This window comes from Pseudonaja textilis, chromosome 1, assembly GCF_049901715.1.
Source record: "Pseudonaja textilis isolate UNSWEBS1 chromosome 1, rPseTex1.2, whole genome shotgun sequence".
Lineage (NCBI taxonomy): Eukaryota > Metazoa > Chordata > Lepidosauria > Squamata > Elapidae > Pseudonaja > Pseudonaja textilis.
In genome coordinates, this window is record NC_141990.1 from 43,926,396 (window position 1) to 43,941,987 (window position 15,592).

The 15,592-nt window shown below is 37.9% G+C and overlaps 1 long non-coding RNA gene across 1 annotated transcript; it reads right to left on the minus strand.

Annotated features, from left to right (window-relative positions):
- Positions 1-3,883: 3,883 nt before the first annotated feature.
- Positions 3,884-15,544, minus strand: LOC148127588 (uncharacterized). Its single transcript, XR_015743473.1, has 3 exons — positions 15,091-15,544; positions 10,245-10,290; positions 3,884-6,511 (listed from the first exon to the last, which is right to left on the minus strand). It is a non-coding gene; the product is annotated as an uncharacterized LOC148127588 (long non-coding RNA).
- Between the last annotated feature and the right edge of the window lie 48 nt (positions 15,545-15,592).

Here is a 15,592-nt window from a genome sequence, read left to right on the forward strand (position 1 = left end):
TTATTCCCAATGATAGTTTGAGAAAATCCAAAAGGGGTCTTTCACTGCTTAAAAATCAGCTCTGGCCCTCTGATATCATGGCATTTTCTGTGTTTATTAGCTAGCCTAATTTATTTCTGGCTCAGCTATAGTGTAGCCTGGATGGATGGATGGATGGATGGATGGATGGATGGATGGATGGGTGTTCAGTGGAATTGTTCGGGATTTGTGAGCATGTTTTCCCATTAGCTGAAACTCTTGCTTCTCCCACCTCACAGATTTCAGCTGCCACAGCTTTCTGCTCACAGATCCTTAAAGGGAAAATGTGACATGATGGATCCACAAGTCCTTTTGCAGGGAATGTGGAGACAGAGAAATAGATTTCACGAAGCCAGACAAGATATCACTGTGCTGCTGCTGATTTCTCTTCAAAATAAAATCGACCTGGACTATTTTACCCATTTCAGGTGCTTGCAATTGCTCTTGTGAAAAGAGGTAAAACTGACAAGAATTTTATTTCCTTTTTTTCTTCGACAGGAGAAAAGTTAGTATTCAAAGATTCAAGGTTTTTTTTTCCCTAGGGACTATTCAAGGGTGGTTGGGGAGATGCAAGGTAGTCGTTCCCCTTTCCCAGTGGTGGGATTCAAAAATTGTTACTACCAATTCCGTGAGCATGGCTTGGTGGGCGTGGCTCTGGGGTGTGATTCAACTGATGTAACAACCAGTTTGATGAACATGCGCTTTGCATGTGCAGGTTTGCTACTGACATTCTGCAATCCTGCAATCTCCCTCTGTCTTAAACAGCTAACGCATGGCAATGTGCTGTTCCGCGTGAAGCAGCTGAGCTTGAAAACCAGGAAATAAAGGTCAGAAGAAAGCCAGGGTGGGCAGGCAGGCCCAGCAGCTGATCGTTGGAGCGAACCAGTTTGCTCACAGATGATCCTTGGAGCTACCGGTTCAGCCGAACGGGGCCAAACCAGTAGAATATCACCACTGCCCCTCCCTCCATTTTCTATAGAGTGGGATAAGGAATAGTGTTTATTCTAGGACAGCCTGTCTAAATTCCTTTACAATCTACAGCATCCTGTTCCTAGTTCCTGTACATTAGCCTTTTTCAAATCATATTTCCTCCACTCCAGCAATATGCAACACAGTTACATTTGAATTTACAAAATTGCTGACACCTGATACTTTTAGTAAAGGTTTAAATGTAATAAAAATGGTGGCTTGACATCTTCCCTTTAATAGCTCAGAAAACAGTGATGATTTTGCAAATAATAAAACAAATGCAATTTGTTCTGGAAACATGAATAGGAGGCACATTAGGAATGGCTGGAGAGAGTGTGTGTATGTGTGTATGTGTGTGGTTTAATAGTGGCTATGGGGATTTTTGTTTCTCCAATATGTGAATTAGTGTATGGTGAGGAACTGGCTGACTGAACTTTGCTATTGATCCCCAGGAAAAAAAACACTATTTAGTACATGGATTTCTCTGAGTTTCAGGGTCAGCAAACATGAATACAATTGCAGATCAACTTTGATCTGTTTTTTAGGGGACTGGAAACTGCAAATGCTGTTGTTCAGGAGTGTCTTGCATTTACATAAATGGGAGCAGTCATTTAAAGATCAGAAGCAGCTCTAATTCTCTGTTTAGAAATAATGAAATAATCTCTTTGGATTAGGAGACGCTGTGCATATTCTTGTCCAATAAATATTCATTTGACTTTTATAGGAAGAGTAACTTCACTCTGGAGTCTGTTGAATGTCCTCCCTCCACAAAAAAAAAAAAAAAAAGAAATTGTATTGCAAATGAATAGATATTTCAAAAAAACATATTCACCTTGCATGCAAGTAAGCAAAGGCTTTCCCATAGACCAGTTATTTCTTAGCCCCAACAAGTAGTACCTGTGTGGACTTCAAATGGTATAATTCTGGCTGGGGGCAATTGCACTAAACTAGAAATGGGGGGACCCTTTATGTACCAAGTCTTATCTATTAATTCTTCATAAACTGGCCAAAGGCTGCATGTTAAATATATTAATTTTGTTTAACTTTAAATATATAATGGGATAGAGTTCTTTATCTCCTTTTATTAGTAGAAAGACACCTTCTCCAACTGCTTCTCTTCTTTCTGCTTTCTTCCTTGCCATTTAAGGAAGGCTTTGGCTCTTTCTTCTCTGATTCACTGACTGGGATTGCATTTCACTACTGTGTGTCTGACTTAATATTATCTGGAGCAATGATGGGGAACAGTCCAAGGCTGAGGCAAAGTCAGTCAGTGAATTCTATCCACTCTGTATCCCTAGAGTCTCTTTCATAAAGCCCCATTCCACGTCTGGAACACTTGTAATCATTTGATCAAGAGAATGATTATTTCTATGCCACTTGTAGATATTCCTGAACTGACGTATCTGAATTGAGAGGGGGAGGCAGAGACATGATCCCTTAGCTTGTCGCTAGATAACTTTTTTTGCTCAATATAGAGAATAAATTTGCCTTTCTTTTAATGCATAGCATACAATTATCTCCCATTGAATGAAGAGGTTGGGTTTCCTCTATTGCTCTTACGTACCCAGAGGAAGGTCCTACTGCCCAAACTATGTGGTCGGACTTAGTTTTGGGGGAGGAAAATAAGGGGGGGAATTCTGCCTCTACCTACCAGTATCCATCAGTATTCATCTGGCTAGCGTCCTGTCAGTGTGTGAGAGAGTTCAGGTCTGTTTGGAAACTGAAACAGTATTTGTGTGTGAGCAAGAAGGAGACAGCAAGGAGCCTAGGCGTGGCTTAGCTCAACTGTTGTGTACAAAAGCTGCTTGGTGCTGTGAAACTGAAACTCCTCTACTTGTGTTTTGCATTTGGAACAGATTTCTTTTCAGATGGGAAGGGGGAGTAGAACTCCTTAGCATCAGAGCGTGTTAATAATAATATATGAAATACTAATGCTCTGATAGTCATTTCGAAAAATCCTTTCTTAGTAAGCACCTAGAAGCCAAGAGGAACATATGTGCCAAATTTCAAGTTTGTAGGCTTTTACGGTTCTGGAGATTTTGTGATGATGTGTGAGTGGTATTTCGCTTTTATTCAAGGCAGCAAACATACTTTTTCCTCCTATTTTCCTTACAACAACAACAACCCTGTCAGATGAATTGGGCTGAAAGTAACTAACCTTCATGCCTAAGGTGGGAATAAAACTGTCAGTGTCCTGGTTTCTAGCCTAGTGCCATAACCGTTAGACCAAACTGGCTCTATAATAAAGTTGAAAGAAGAAGATTACATAATGCATTTATGGTAAAAGATTCTCCTGAAGGCATATTGAATCCAAGTATTTTGATTTTTTTTAAAAAGAGGCTATTCATACCTTCTTACGATGTTTTCCTCCTCACAAAGAAAAACTACCTTAAGTTTCAGGAAATTCCTGACAAAGGAGAAATAGAAAGATATACACATATGCATACACAAACAAAGTCTCTGTGTATGCCCATCAGCCATGAATAGAAATAAGCCACGTGTACACACAGTTCAACACAGATAAGAAGGAAACAAAACGACATCCTTTCCAGCAGCCAATACTGCTGGGGTATTGCAGGTGTTAACACCAGACAGAAACAGAAACTTTCACCAACATTGGCAAGGCAAGCTACTGTATATAAACAGGGAGCAACCCCCCCCCCCGCCCCCACCCTCCCACTCACAGAGATGATGTTAACTAGTCAGGTAATGAAACATCTACAAGTAAATAACCAAAGCTCAGAGTGCATCCAGGACTCCATAGTCTGTGCAACAACTAGTTGCCCCCAAATAGTAATAGCAGGGGGGAAGGGGGAGGTGAATGAATACTCATAGAGCGAATAAACTTCAAGGTAAAAAAAGACATATTTTATATTAATTTAAATTATATTTATGTATTTGTATATTAGCTTGCATAACACAAATAAATTGAGTAATAATAATAATACTTCTTATCATTTTGGTCCCAACAGCCTCAGGTTGCACTTTTCAGGTTATATTGCAGATAGCATTTTATTTACCAAGTTATCCTAGCTTCTCTCATCCAATACTGCATCCAATCTCCTCATCCCAATCCTTCAAGAATTTAAGTTTCCTTTCATAGTGAAACCCATCACCTTCAACTCGAGTACCAATTATTCTTTTTTCCTCTTCCCAACCTGCCTCACTCAACACTAAATTGCAAAATGAAACAAGCACCAATCATTACAGAGGCTAAGCCTATTCAAACAATTCTTAGTTCTTCTCAGTTAATTAACATTTTCACCCCCTCAATTATTTCAGGGGACGAGAATACTTTACTTAATTATTTGGTTAAATAAGCACATAAATAATGTTTAAATGAGTAAATAAAATCTACCAAATGCCGCAATTTGATGGGCTCAGATATTATAACCATTTGATATACCTTGTGAATTTGTTGATTCACTTCCCAGATGAATACGTTTCATTTTGCCTTATTTGATTATTTGAGGATTCATCTATATTGGAGGTGTTATACTCAAGGCTGGGGGCCAGATCCAGCCCATGGGGTGCTTAGATCTGGCCCATGGGCCCACCCCGGAAACAACGAAGGACCAGCAATGGTGCCTGTTCCAGCAAAAAGAGAGCTCAAGAGGGTCATGTGTGGCCCTCCCAGGCTCCATTTTTGGCTGCAACAGCTTCCTGCAACCCTCTGCCAATGAAGGTACTCCATTTTCACTGGCAGAGGGATAAAGGAGACCATCGCAGCTGAAAACAGAGCCTGGGAGGGCTGACATGGCCGAAAACAGAGCCTTGATGAGTGACATTGAGGTCGCCACACTCACCCTGGCCACGCCCTCTGCCCCCTCAAGGTCAAACAAAACGCTGATGTGACTCTCAGTGAAATTGAGTTTGACACCCCTGATCTACATCTGTAGGAACTTAAATCCTAGTAAGGAACGAAGTTTGCTCTCTGTTTATATTCTAGTATTGCTCTGTCAGTGTTGGTCAGAGTGGTCTTAGAGGTTCTTTGGTTTGGCTGTTTATTGTTAGCTTGTTTGGCAGCTCCTTGATTATGATATTGTTTACTTCTTGATTGTTGATCTGGTGTTAATCTTGGTGTTAATCTATGCTTATCTGGATGTTGATTAGTCTGGAGATGCTTGGTCTGTTTCCTTTTTGGCTTTTTGATTGTCTCTTTTGCATGTTTATGTCTGTGTGTCTATTGATGACCAATTTTTTGGAGTGCCAGACTTCCAGAAATTTATTTTTGGACTTGGCTTAGTTTAGGATGGTCACAGTTTCCCAGCTGAAACTATGGTTAAGTCTATCTATATGTTGAGAAATTAAAGAGTTTTCATAATGTCTTCTGACTGCTAGTTGATATTAATGGATTTGTTCTGCTAGTCTTGTGTACATAATGGCTATTGCAGACTTTATACTGTATGTTATAGATGACTCCTGGTTTTTTTTTTCTGGGACTGTTGGGTCGTTTCGTTTACTTAGATGCTTTGAAGAGCTTTAGTTCAGTTGTTTGCAATGCTGATTCATGTGCTTGTAATAGTCTGCTGTTGGTTTCTGAGATGTTTTTGATGTATGGCAGTGTTATCCTTTTTACTGCTTGTATTGGTTGTGCTTGAGTGATCAGGCACTTTTTAATGAGATTGCATGGATATACATTTTGTTGGAAGATGTTGTATAGATGATCTGTTTCCTTTTTCTGCTGTTCGGATTTGTTGCAGTATTTGTGCTCATAAGAATAGAGTTCTTAGACAGCTTCTCTTGTGGGATGCTGGGTTATTTGGTAGTTGATTGGTGTGGGTGATTTTTCAACACATTTATGTTTTTAGTTTGCCAATGCCACCATGATCTATGCTGACCAGGATATCCAGAAAGGTTAATGAGTTGTTTTCTTCTTTCCTGGTGAATTGGATTTCTTTGAACAAGTTGATGGGTTTATAGGTATTCTTTAAGATATTCCTTTTTTATTATGGTGAAGGTGTTCTGTATATATCTGATCCATAGTTTGAATTGTATTTGTGGGATTGTTATTGATTCCAGACATTGGATTACGACTTCACTATGAGTCCTGAAGGCAATAATCCCCTAGATGTACCATTAATTTGTGGGTAGGTTTGTCCATCAAATTGAAAGTATTTGGTTAGGCAGAAGTTGATAAGATCCATGATCCTGAATATTTCAATCTTCAAGTTGGGTGTGCGGTGAAGCAATGTTATGATAGATTCTTTGGCTAATTCTGGATCTGTGGATGTGAAAAGGGTTATGATATCAAATGAGACCATGACTTCATCATCATCTATTGCCACGCTTTGATTCTTTGAAGGCACTCTAGTAGAAAGTTAGTAGAGTATGTGCTTCTCAAGTGCCCAAGCTTTTTTGTTAGTTCTTTCACTGTGTTGTAGGTAGGAGTTCCTGATAATGATACAATTGGACACAGAGAGAGAGATGTCAAGCTTGTGTACTCTGGGGCATCTGTAGAAATGTGGGAGGGTGGTCCACTGCTTCTCATCTACTGTTGTTCTTCTTGGGTAATTTGGCTTTTCTTTGTGAAGAAAGAAAGAAAGGCGTTAGATGGTACCTTTCTAAAACACTTAGTAAAATGCCCAATAAGAAGGAACCATATTTAGTTTTGGCAGAATGGGAATAGGATACCAGAAGATGAATTGGGGGAAAACTTAGGTTCCAGTTATCACCAAGGTCTTCAGTTTGACATTAAAACTAAAACACACACTAACATTTTTAAACTTCAAGTGGACAAATTTTTCCAAAATGGAGGAGTATCTAAAATATAAACTTGAAGGGTGGCATAAAGTGACAGGAGTCAGTGCTCAGTGGACACTGATTAAATCTGCCATCTTGGAAGCAACTAGTCTCTATGTGAGGTATATTAGTAAAAGCAAAAGAAAGAGAAAATCACTCTGTTTCACAGCAGATGTGTATAAGATAGTAAAGGAGGAAAAAAACCTAGCATATAACAAAGATAGTAGAAATCTAGCTGATTGAAAGGTGTTCAAGAACTTATAGAAGGAAGCCAAACAAATTATTCATGCTGCTAAAGCGGAGGAACTAGATAAATCCAAAAAGGGGGATAAAACCTTTTTTAGGTACATTTGGCAATAGAAAGAGAAAAAAACTGTGCAATCACCAAAATAAAAAATGCAAACAATTCTTATGTTAAGCGAGATCTGGCTATAGCAAACCATCTAAACAAATATTTCTGCCCAGTCTTCTCAGAAGTAGCAGTAACAAAAGCAGGTTGGATATACCAGTCCTTAGAAGTACATATTCTTTTCCAGAGTTTTTAGAAGTGGAGGCGATAGGTGACAGGTTAACCACTGGTTCAATGGATAGAAAGTTGGCTCAGGTATAGATCCCAGTGTGTGCTTATTAATGGGACAATGTCTGAACAGAGACCAGTCACAATTGATGTACCACCAGGTCGTGTTCTTTTCAATGTGTTTGTAAGTGATATTTTAAAAAAAGGATTGCTAGGTAAGTGTTGTCTTTTTGCTAATGAAACAAAGATGTGTAATAAGAATTCACATTTTCCTTGTAACATGCAAAATGATTTGGCATTGCTGGTAGATTGGTTAAAAAATGTGGAGACTGCAGTCCAGTGTTTCTAATTGTAAGATCATGCACTTAGTGAGGAAAAAATCCTCTGGAGGCTACAGTGTTTGGGGTACTGTGTTTGAACAACCAAAGAAAAGGATTTTGGTATATTCATAGCAGATGACTACACAATGAGTAAATAATGTGGCCAGGCAGCTGTGAAGGTAAACAAAATTCTAGGATGCATCACTAGAGAGATCACCAGCATAAAAAAGGAGGTCGTAATCACACTATATAGGGTTTTAGTCAGACCCCATTGGAATACTGTGTCCAGTTCTGGAAACCTCACTTTAAAAAAATTGCTAAGATTGAATGTGTCCAGAAACGGGCAACATAAAAAGTCAGACTCGATGGACCACTAGTCTTTTTCAGTTTTCTATGGTTCTTAAAAACTTCTAGCACCCATAATTTCTGGAGGCAAGCCATTCCACTAACTAACTGTTCTAAATTTCTTCTTAATTCAAGATTGGATACCTCTTTGATAATCTTGCCATGATTTAAAAAGTGGATTAGCATAAAACCACATCTATAAGTTAACTATTATTGAATTTGTTTTTTGGGGGGAGAGGGAAGTTGCCACTAGAAAACCTATGGTGACAGTTAAAATGTTGTGCTATGTAAACTTATGTAACATAAGTATTTGCTATTCCTCCAAAGTTTTCAAGTTAGTATCCAAAGAAGAAATATATTAAATACATGGGGAGTAATTATATGAAGTGAATTAAATCAAATCAAAGGTATTTTTGTTTTGTCATATCTTACTTCTTTTCTTGATACCAACTACTTTTTAAAGTTAGGCTTCTAGCAATCATTCAAGGATTTGCTGTGGCTCTTCCTGGAGAAAATGTTGTATGGGATGATTCAGATACTGTATTAAGAACAGAAAAGTCTAAATTCAAATATTTACAGACAGGAAACTGAATTGATGGCACTGAAACTAAATTACAGAAACCATTTTCTTTTTGCTATTAATTGATAGAATAAGTTCAATCGCTCATCCAATTATTTGCGGGGGTGGGGGGAGGTTATATTTTCATTCTGTTATAGATTCCCTTGCAGGGAATTTCCAATACTGATAGTGTTTCTTTGTAATAATTTTATTAATACGGAACATCCGAGTAAATGGAAACAACATAGATAAATCTCTATAGAGGCCAGGCTGCCTTGAATGGATGCAGATGAGCCATTCAGAGGTAAAGTAAGTATTTTCTAAGAGTTCCTGCTCTGAACAGTTGGCTGCAAACTTAAAGGGTTGGTTGTGGGGCAGGGAAGAATGGAGAATGCTACCCGAAAGCTTCAAAGTTCTCTCCAAAAAGAGGTTTAAAATCCACTTCTGGCTTGAATTGAAGCATTTTCGTTTTTCTGGAATGAGAGCTGAACTGTAAAAAGGTGGGGGTGGGGGTGAGGGGGGGTGGATAAAAAAGAGATCAAAAGAAGCCAAAAACGTAATACAGTGAATTGATTTTGGCAAAAGCATGTTGCACTGAAGATGAAAGAATTGAATCTGCTAAAATTCAGCCAAGCACCCAGATGCCTTCACAAATTCAAACTATGTTTAGAAACAGAGGAAAAAGTGAGGAACATCCTCATGCAGTTCACTCACTTTAATCAACTTCTTTTACTTTTCAAGAAATGTCTTCTCCCCTATAATTCCACACCCCATTGTTTAAGAGATACAATATCCTCTCTTGTGTACTGCGGTGGCACAGTGGTTAGAATGCAGTATTGTAGGCAAACTCTGTCCACAGCCAGGAGTTCGATCCTGACAAGCACAAGATCGACTCAGCCTTCCATCCTTCCAAAGTCAGTAAAATGAGAACCCAGATTTTGGGGGACAATATGCTGACTTTGTAAACTGCTCAAAGAGTGCTGTAAAGCATTATGAAGCAGTGTTTAAGTCTAAGTGCAATAGCTATTGCTAGGTATCTTTTTTGATGGTAGCAAGAATCATTTCTACTGTTTCCATTTTCTGAAAGGCTCACACATACAGACTGTCTTGGGCGTCTTCTTGATGTCTTTCTGCAGGTAATTCAGGACCTTATTTCCTAAACCCATCTGGCTCTTTACGCATAGGTTTCAAATATTCAGGATTGTTTTTTTAAGATGACAACAATTCTTAGATCCTTGCTTAGGATTTGAATTATTACATTTCCACCAGTCTTAGATGTTCCAATAAGAAAGTCCAGTTGCCTCTTAAAAAATCACCTTTGGGACAACTATGACCTGGATGACTGAGAACCTCCATAGACACCAATCTTAGACTGTAAATTTAACTGTAGATTACCTACATATAATAACCATTTGTTACTAATAAGTATAGCTTTGCTTTAGCAAAGCTTTTGACAAAGCCTCTCATGGAATCCTTATTAAGAAAATAGTCAAGTGTAGATTTGACAATTTCACAATTGCCTCAAGGATCATGCTCAAAGGTAGCTTGAGTATGTCAAATCTACCTGGAGAAACTTCTCAAATGGAGTGCTCTGTCCTGGACCCAATTATTCTTAAACATTTTTTATCAATGATAAAAAAGTTCAAGATACGCTTACCAAAATTGCAGATAATACAAAGCTAGAAGAGGTTTCTAATAACATCTGATTTATATAGCCACCCATCTTATCAAAAGTAACTTCATAATTGTCTTCAAATATCTAAAGGTCACTCACATTGTAGAAGGTTCAGGCTTTTTCTCATTTGCTTCAGAAGGTAAGCCTAATAGAATGAAACATTAAGGATGTGGCCATTAGGAAGTATTTTTGACTATAAAGAGCTGTCATTCAATAGAATAAGCTAAGTAGTAGCTTCCGTCCCTTCCCTGAAGATTTTCAAACATCTATCAGGGATAGTGTACTGAATCATGCAGTGTACAGGAGGGGTGGACTTGATGGCCTCTTAAGTCATTTCCAACTCCATGATTCTATCTTTGGCTCTCTGGGTGTAAAATATATTTTAAAAGATACTGTGCTGTGCAAATTTGACTCAGTGTGCCTGACTGTTATTTAAATACTGACAGCTATAAATTAGTGGTTGTCATGAGTTGCTTGATTGCTACTTCTTGAGAAATCAAATCAAATCAAATCAAATCTGTATGCAATCTTTCCACATATCTTGTTCCCAGATAATGCTGCTCCCATTTTTGAATACTGGCTGTTGATGTCCATGTATCTTAAAGTCATAAGATTGAGAAACATTGCTTTAGATGCTTTAGTTTATTACTACTGGTTCCCAATTCAAAGTATATGGTTATGGACTTTGGAGAGAGAGAGAGAGAGAGGGATTGTACACAATGTTAAAAGTACTTCCAATTAAGTCTATGATTGATGGCATTGTAGTGTTTAACTTTATTCAAAGGACTTGCAAGCAGGGGTGGAATTCAAAATTTTTAACAACCGGTTCTGTGGGTGTGGCTTAGTTGGTGGGCATGGCTTGGTGGTCATGTGACTGGCTGGGTGTGGCCAACTCAACATCGCTCACATTGAGGCATGCATCTCCTCACCTGGCCTCTCATGACTGTGGGGATGCTGCAACAGTCGTAAGTGTGAAAAATGGCCATAAGTCATTTTTTTCAGTGCCATTGTAACTTTAAATGGTCACTCCACACAAGCAAAGTACCAGCAAAGGAGGGAAAAAAACTCCAGAGAAGTTCCAGAGACAGGAAGTCTAGTCTTGCCAAGAATGTAATAAGGGTTAACGGAGAGGCAGTGTCTGTAAGCAACACCAGAATGTTTCCTTCCTGCCTTCCTTACAGAACTAGGCCAGTAATTTATTCTAACAACCAGTTCTCCAAACTGCTTAGAATGTTAACAACCAGTTCTAAGGAGTAGGTGCAAACCTGTAGAATCTCACCCCTGCTTGCAAGCATAACTTTAATTGACTGAGGCTGAAACTTCTTTAGAAATAGGAAATCAGCTGAGAGAAGTGTGTTTGTTGGGAGGGGGAAACTAGCCTCCAAGCTAAGATTTTCCAGGTTTCACCTCCTCGTTTATTTTATACTGATGTGTTTGTTAGATAGACCCCACTTTTCCTTTGATGCTGATTCAATAGCCCATTTTCTTACCAGGATTTCATTTTTATATCCACAGAAAATAAACTGCCCGATCTTTATGCAATAATAAAGCAAAAGGATTTTGTTTCATGCTGGCTGTACTTCATTCCTACTTAGGAAATTTGCCTGAATTAAAACTGCTTTGATGAAATGATATTCAGAATTTGAGTATCAGCAGGTGAAAATGAACACCAAAACCTGCTGTCTGGCATGAAATACAATGTATTCATACTGGTTCTCCTCCTTATATACAAATCTCTGTTACCATGGCTGAAGGGTCATCATCCCTGGATGTTCTGGCAGAGGAAGATAGTAATGCACATTTAAACCACTAAGCATATAAAAAAAGAAGACAGACAATTACTTTAACAAAAAGAAAAAGATGAGTAATTAGGTCGCTAATGACAAGAGCTGGCAAAATAACAGATCTGATACAACTTACAAATCAAATATCAAACACTCATATAGAGCTCATCAAAGTAATGAATGCATATAAATGACATAACTAGAACAAGAAAAGTATCAGAATGCTTAAACAAGGATTACAAATATTATGCATCTTAGTATGTAGCAACTGATAAAATGAAGAAACTTCTGGACAAGGAAAGCATAAGAAAGAATTCAGGCTGATAGTCATGCTAAAACAACTGATTCCCTTTAAGGATAAGATTCCCCAAAAGAAGTACTAGGTGTGTATATAAAATAAAATGCTAGTGTATAGACTATTATATTGGATAAACAGGGTATTCCTGTATATATAGATTTTTTAAAAATACAGATTTTTTTTCAAAAAGGTAAAATGAATATTAGGCTAGAAAAACATGGGGAAGTCTTTATTCAAGATCTATTTCTCCAAAAGTATTGGAGAATAAATTAATAAACACCCCCCCAAAACTGGGAGGAAAACTATCAAATGATGTCTATTTGATAATTGACATTTTGCTCCCTAAAACAGGTAGAATATGAGGGCATAACAGTTGTTGCTGAGTTCAGTTTTATGTTAGCAATAAAAAAACTAGATACAAGGTAAAATATCACCACACAGTTCACTGATCTGCAAAACATTACTTGAAAAATCATTTTATTTAAAAAAAAAAATCTCTAGACCCAAATACATTGAGCAAATGGAGGTTTTCTGGAAAAGGAATGTGGAGATTTAAGGGAATAAAATTAATTGAGAACCTTGAGGGCAGGTCTTCCCTATTGCCTCAGAAAATCAATGTGCGCTTAAAGAAATAGATGAAATGACTTTAGCTATGACCTCTAGCGGACGTAATACAACAAAGCATGAAATTTTGACTACTCAAAACATTTCTTCCAGAAGGGATATGGTTTGATCGACACTGTGTACTCTGTCTGGCCCTGCATGCTGCATGGGCTATTTTGAGAGCAGAGACAGGATACAGTATATTATGAAGGGATTCTGATGAAGGATTTTGCCTCAGTAGACTAAGACAGGAAAGAAAGTCTTGTTCAGCTCTATGCTCATCTCTGTTTCCTAGCTAAGCCGAAGGTGCAGGGAACACAGTAACCTTCCCACCAAAGTGGCACCTATTTATCTACTTGCATTTACATGCTTTCAAACTTCTAGGAGAGCCCCTTCTTTAGGGACCAGTAATAGATTAACAGTATGGCAAGCTTCCTAGTAGGGCAGGAGGGGAACCCAACTGTCTTCAGCCCTCAGCATCATCAGATCAGCCTTGGAGAATAACTTTTGATCAAAACCTAATGCTGTGAAATGATTGATAAACAGCATCCTTTGATAGTCATGAAAGGCAGTTTAAAAACCCAAGGAAACCTCTTTGACCAACTTGGGATGCATATACAAAACAGTAATTATTAGTACCGTAATTTGCAAAATATTAGATGCTGTCTTCATCACAAATTGAATAAATTATACTCTAATGCTTTAGTCATTGTTTTTAGTCATTTGATAGAAAGCTCTTTAAACCTGACCTCATTTAATTCCATTAGTGTGCATCTATCACTCCTGAAATCATACTTAAAAATAAAAGAAAAAAGTTATAATATATTTCATTTTTCTTTGTACTCTTCTCTGTATCTAAGCAGTTTCTCAAATGTTGGATTATAATGTAAACACAACCAATACAAATAGACTCAAAGGTTTATTGCATACTTACAATACTTTGAGTGTATTTTGATTAATTATGCATATAAAGAATATTTTAGTATTTAAATCTGTTCCCATTATATTTGTGTCAGTTATAGACATATCAGCTAAACAGAACTGTATAGTTCAGAAGAGAAAATGGGCATCAGCCCAAATATAAATGGAAATGGCTAATGGATTTTATGCTAAAGTGCGAAGACATGTGGATTCTGCTCTGATTTGTTGTGAATAAACTAAATATATAAATGACCCTTGTCACATGCCTCAAGTGGGAAAAAATTATTTGACTGCGCAGAGAAGCCATTTACTTGCCAATTATCAATGCCAGATATCATGCCATATCTTAAATTCAAAGCTGATATAAGGTCACTTACTATAAGGACCTGCCTCAGTCAGACTTTTAGTTTTCTCAATTCAGTTCTTGTAACCCTGACCAGCAGCTCTTTAAGGTTTCATAACTGGGAACATTTTCAATTTTTCTTGGAGAAACTGAAAGTTGGACCTTTTCCATACAAACTATTGTGTTTGATCTCTAAACATAGTCCCTCCTCTTTTTATTCACACAAAGACTATATGAAATGGGTTATAGTAAATATTAGCGATGCGTTCAATTAGCTGAAGGGCAATACAAATATAGTTTCCTTTCTATTAAAGGGCAAAATGATGAAAAGTAGCAAGATTAGAAATCAAGAAAATCTAAGAACCAAAGTACAGAAAAAAATGTTTCAGGGATAGAAAATACTTAAAAGGAAAGTTGTGACTATAACCTTTAGGGGGACTTTATAGGCTTCTCTTCATGATGTCATCAGGTGGATGTTAAAATATATATGGGGAAGGATCATAATAATGAGCTTCAAAGGATGTGTATCAGTAGTGGTTATATAGAAACACATGGTATGTATGCCATCTGATTCCAATAAACTTTAAATAAACAAGAAGAAAGGTAGTCATCAAATATTTCTGCTTCACTAGTTTGTAAAGCATGTGTTAGAAATTAATGCAATGCCTACATTTCTAAGGGCTTTTTGTCAAACTTTGCACTACAAGAACATAAGAATTTTATTTATTATTCCCTTCCTCCCATTTTTCCCCTTCAGAAGTTCTATACATAATCAGGGCACCAATTCTAAAAGAATCAACAGCAACTGCGAGTCAGTTTCCTCCAGGCAGTTGCTCTCCAGATAGACTACACCTCCTATCTATTCCTAGCCATCAAGATCGTTTGACAAAGGCTGGGTATATATATATATTTGACAAAGGCTGGGTGTATATATATATATACCCAGCCTTTGTCAAACGAGAAGCTTTGTTTCAAACATCCAGAAAGCGTACTTACTGTATCCAAGTCCAGAAGGATAAAAGTGCTATACAATCAGTTAAATTGACATAAATGTCCTAGAGCCGGCGAAGCAAAATAATAAGAAAAAAAATGTGGAGGTGACCAGTTTCAAACCTTGTTGGTGTGGTTTTTTTCCCTTTCAGTCAGCCCTGTCAATTCTTTCGTAACATGCTGGTTCTGGGGAAAGAAATCAGAACTTTTTAGTCAATGCGAATGAAACATTCTCAAGACCAGAGGATGCCTGAAGTGGGAAGAAAGGAAGGAAAACTGGAAATCTCCGCTGGTCAAAAGAAAATCTGATGCTTGATTGAGTAAGAGTGAAAAGCCCAGGAAAATCTTTCAGACGTTTAGAGGCAACTCCGATGCTTGGAAAGTGAGGAAGGGCGGAAGGGAGGAAGGGAGGGAAGGAGGGAAGAGGCGTGTCTCTTCCCCACCGCCTCCGTCTCCGCTCCGAAAGCCGCTGGGCTTCTCAGCCTGAGAGCGGCGCTGTCAGAGCCGG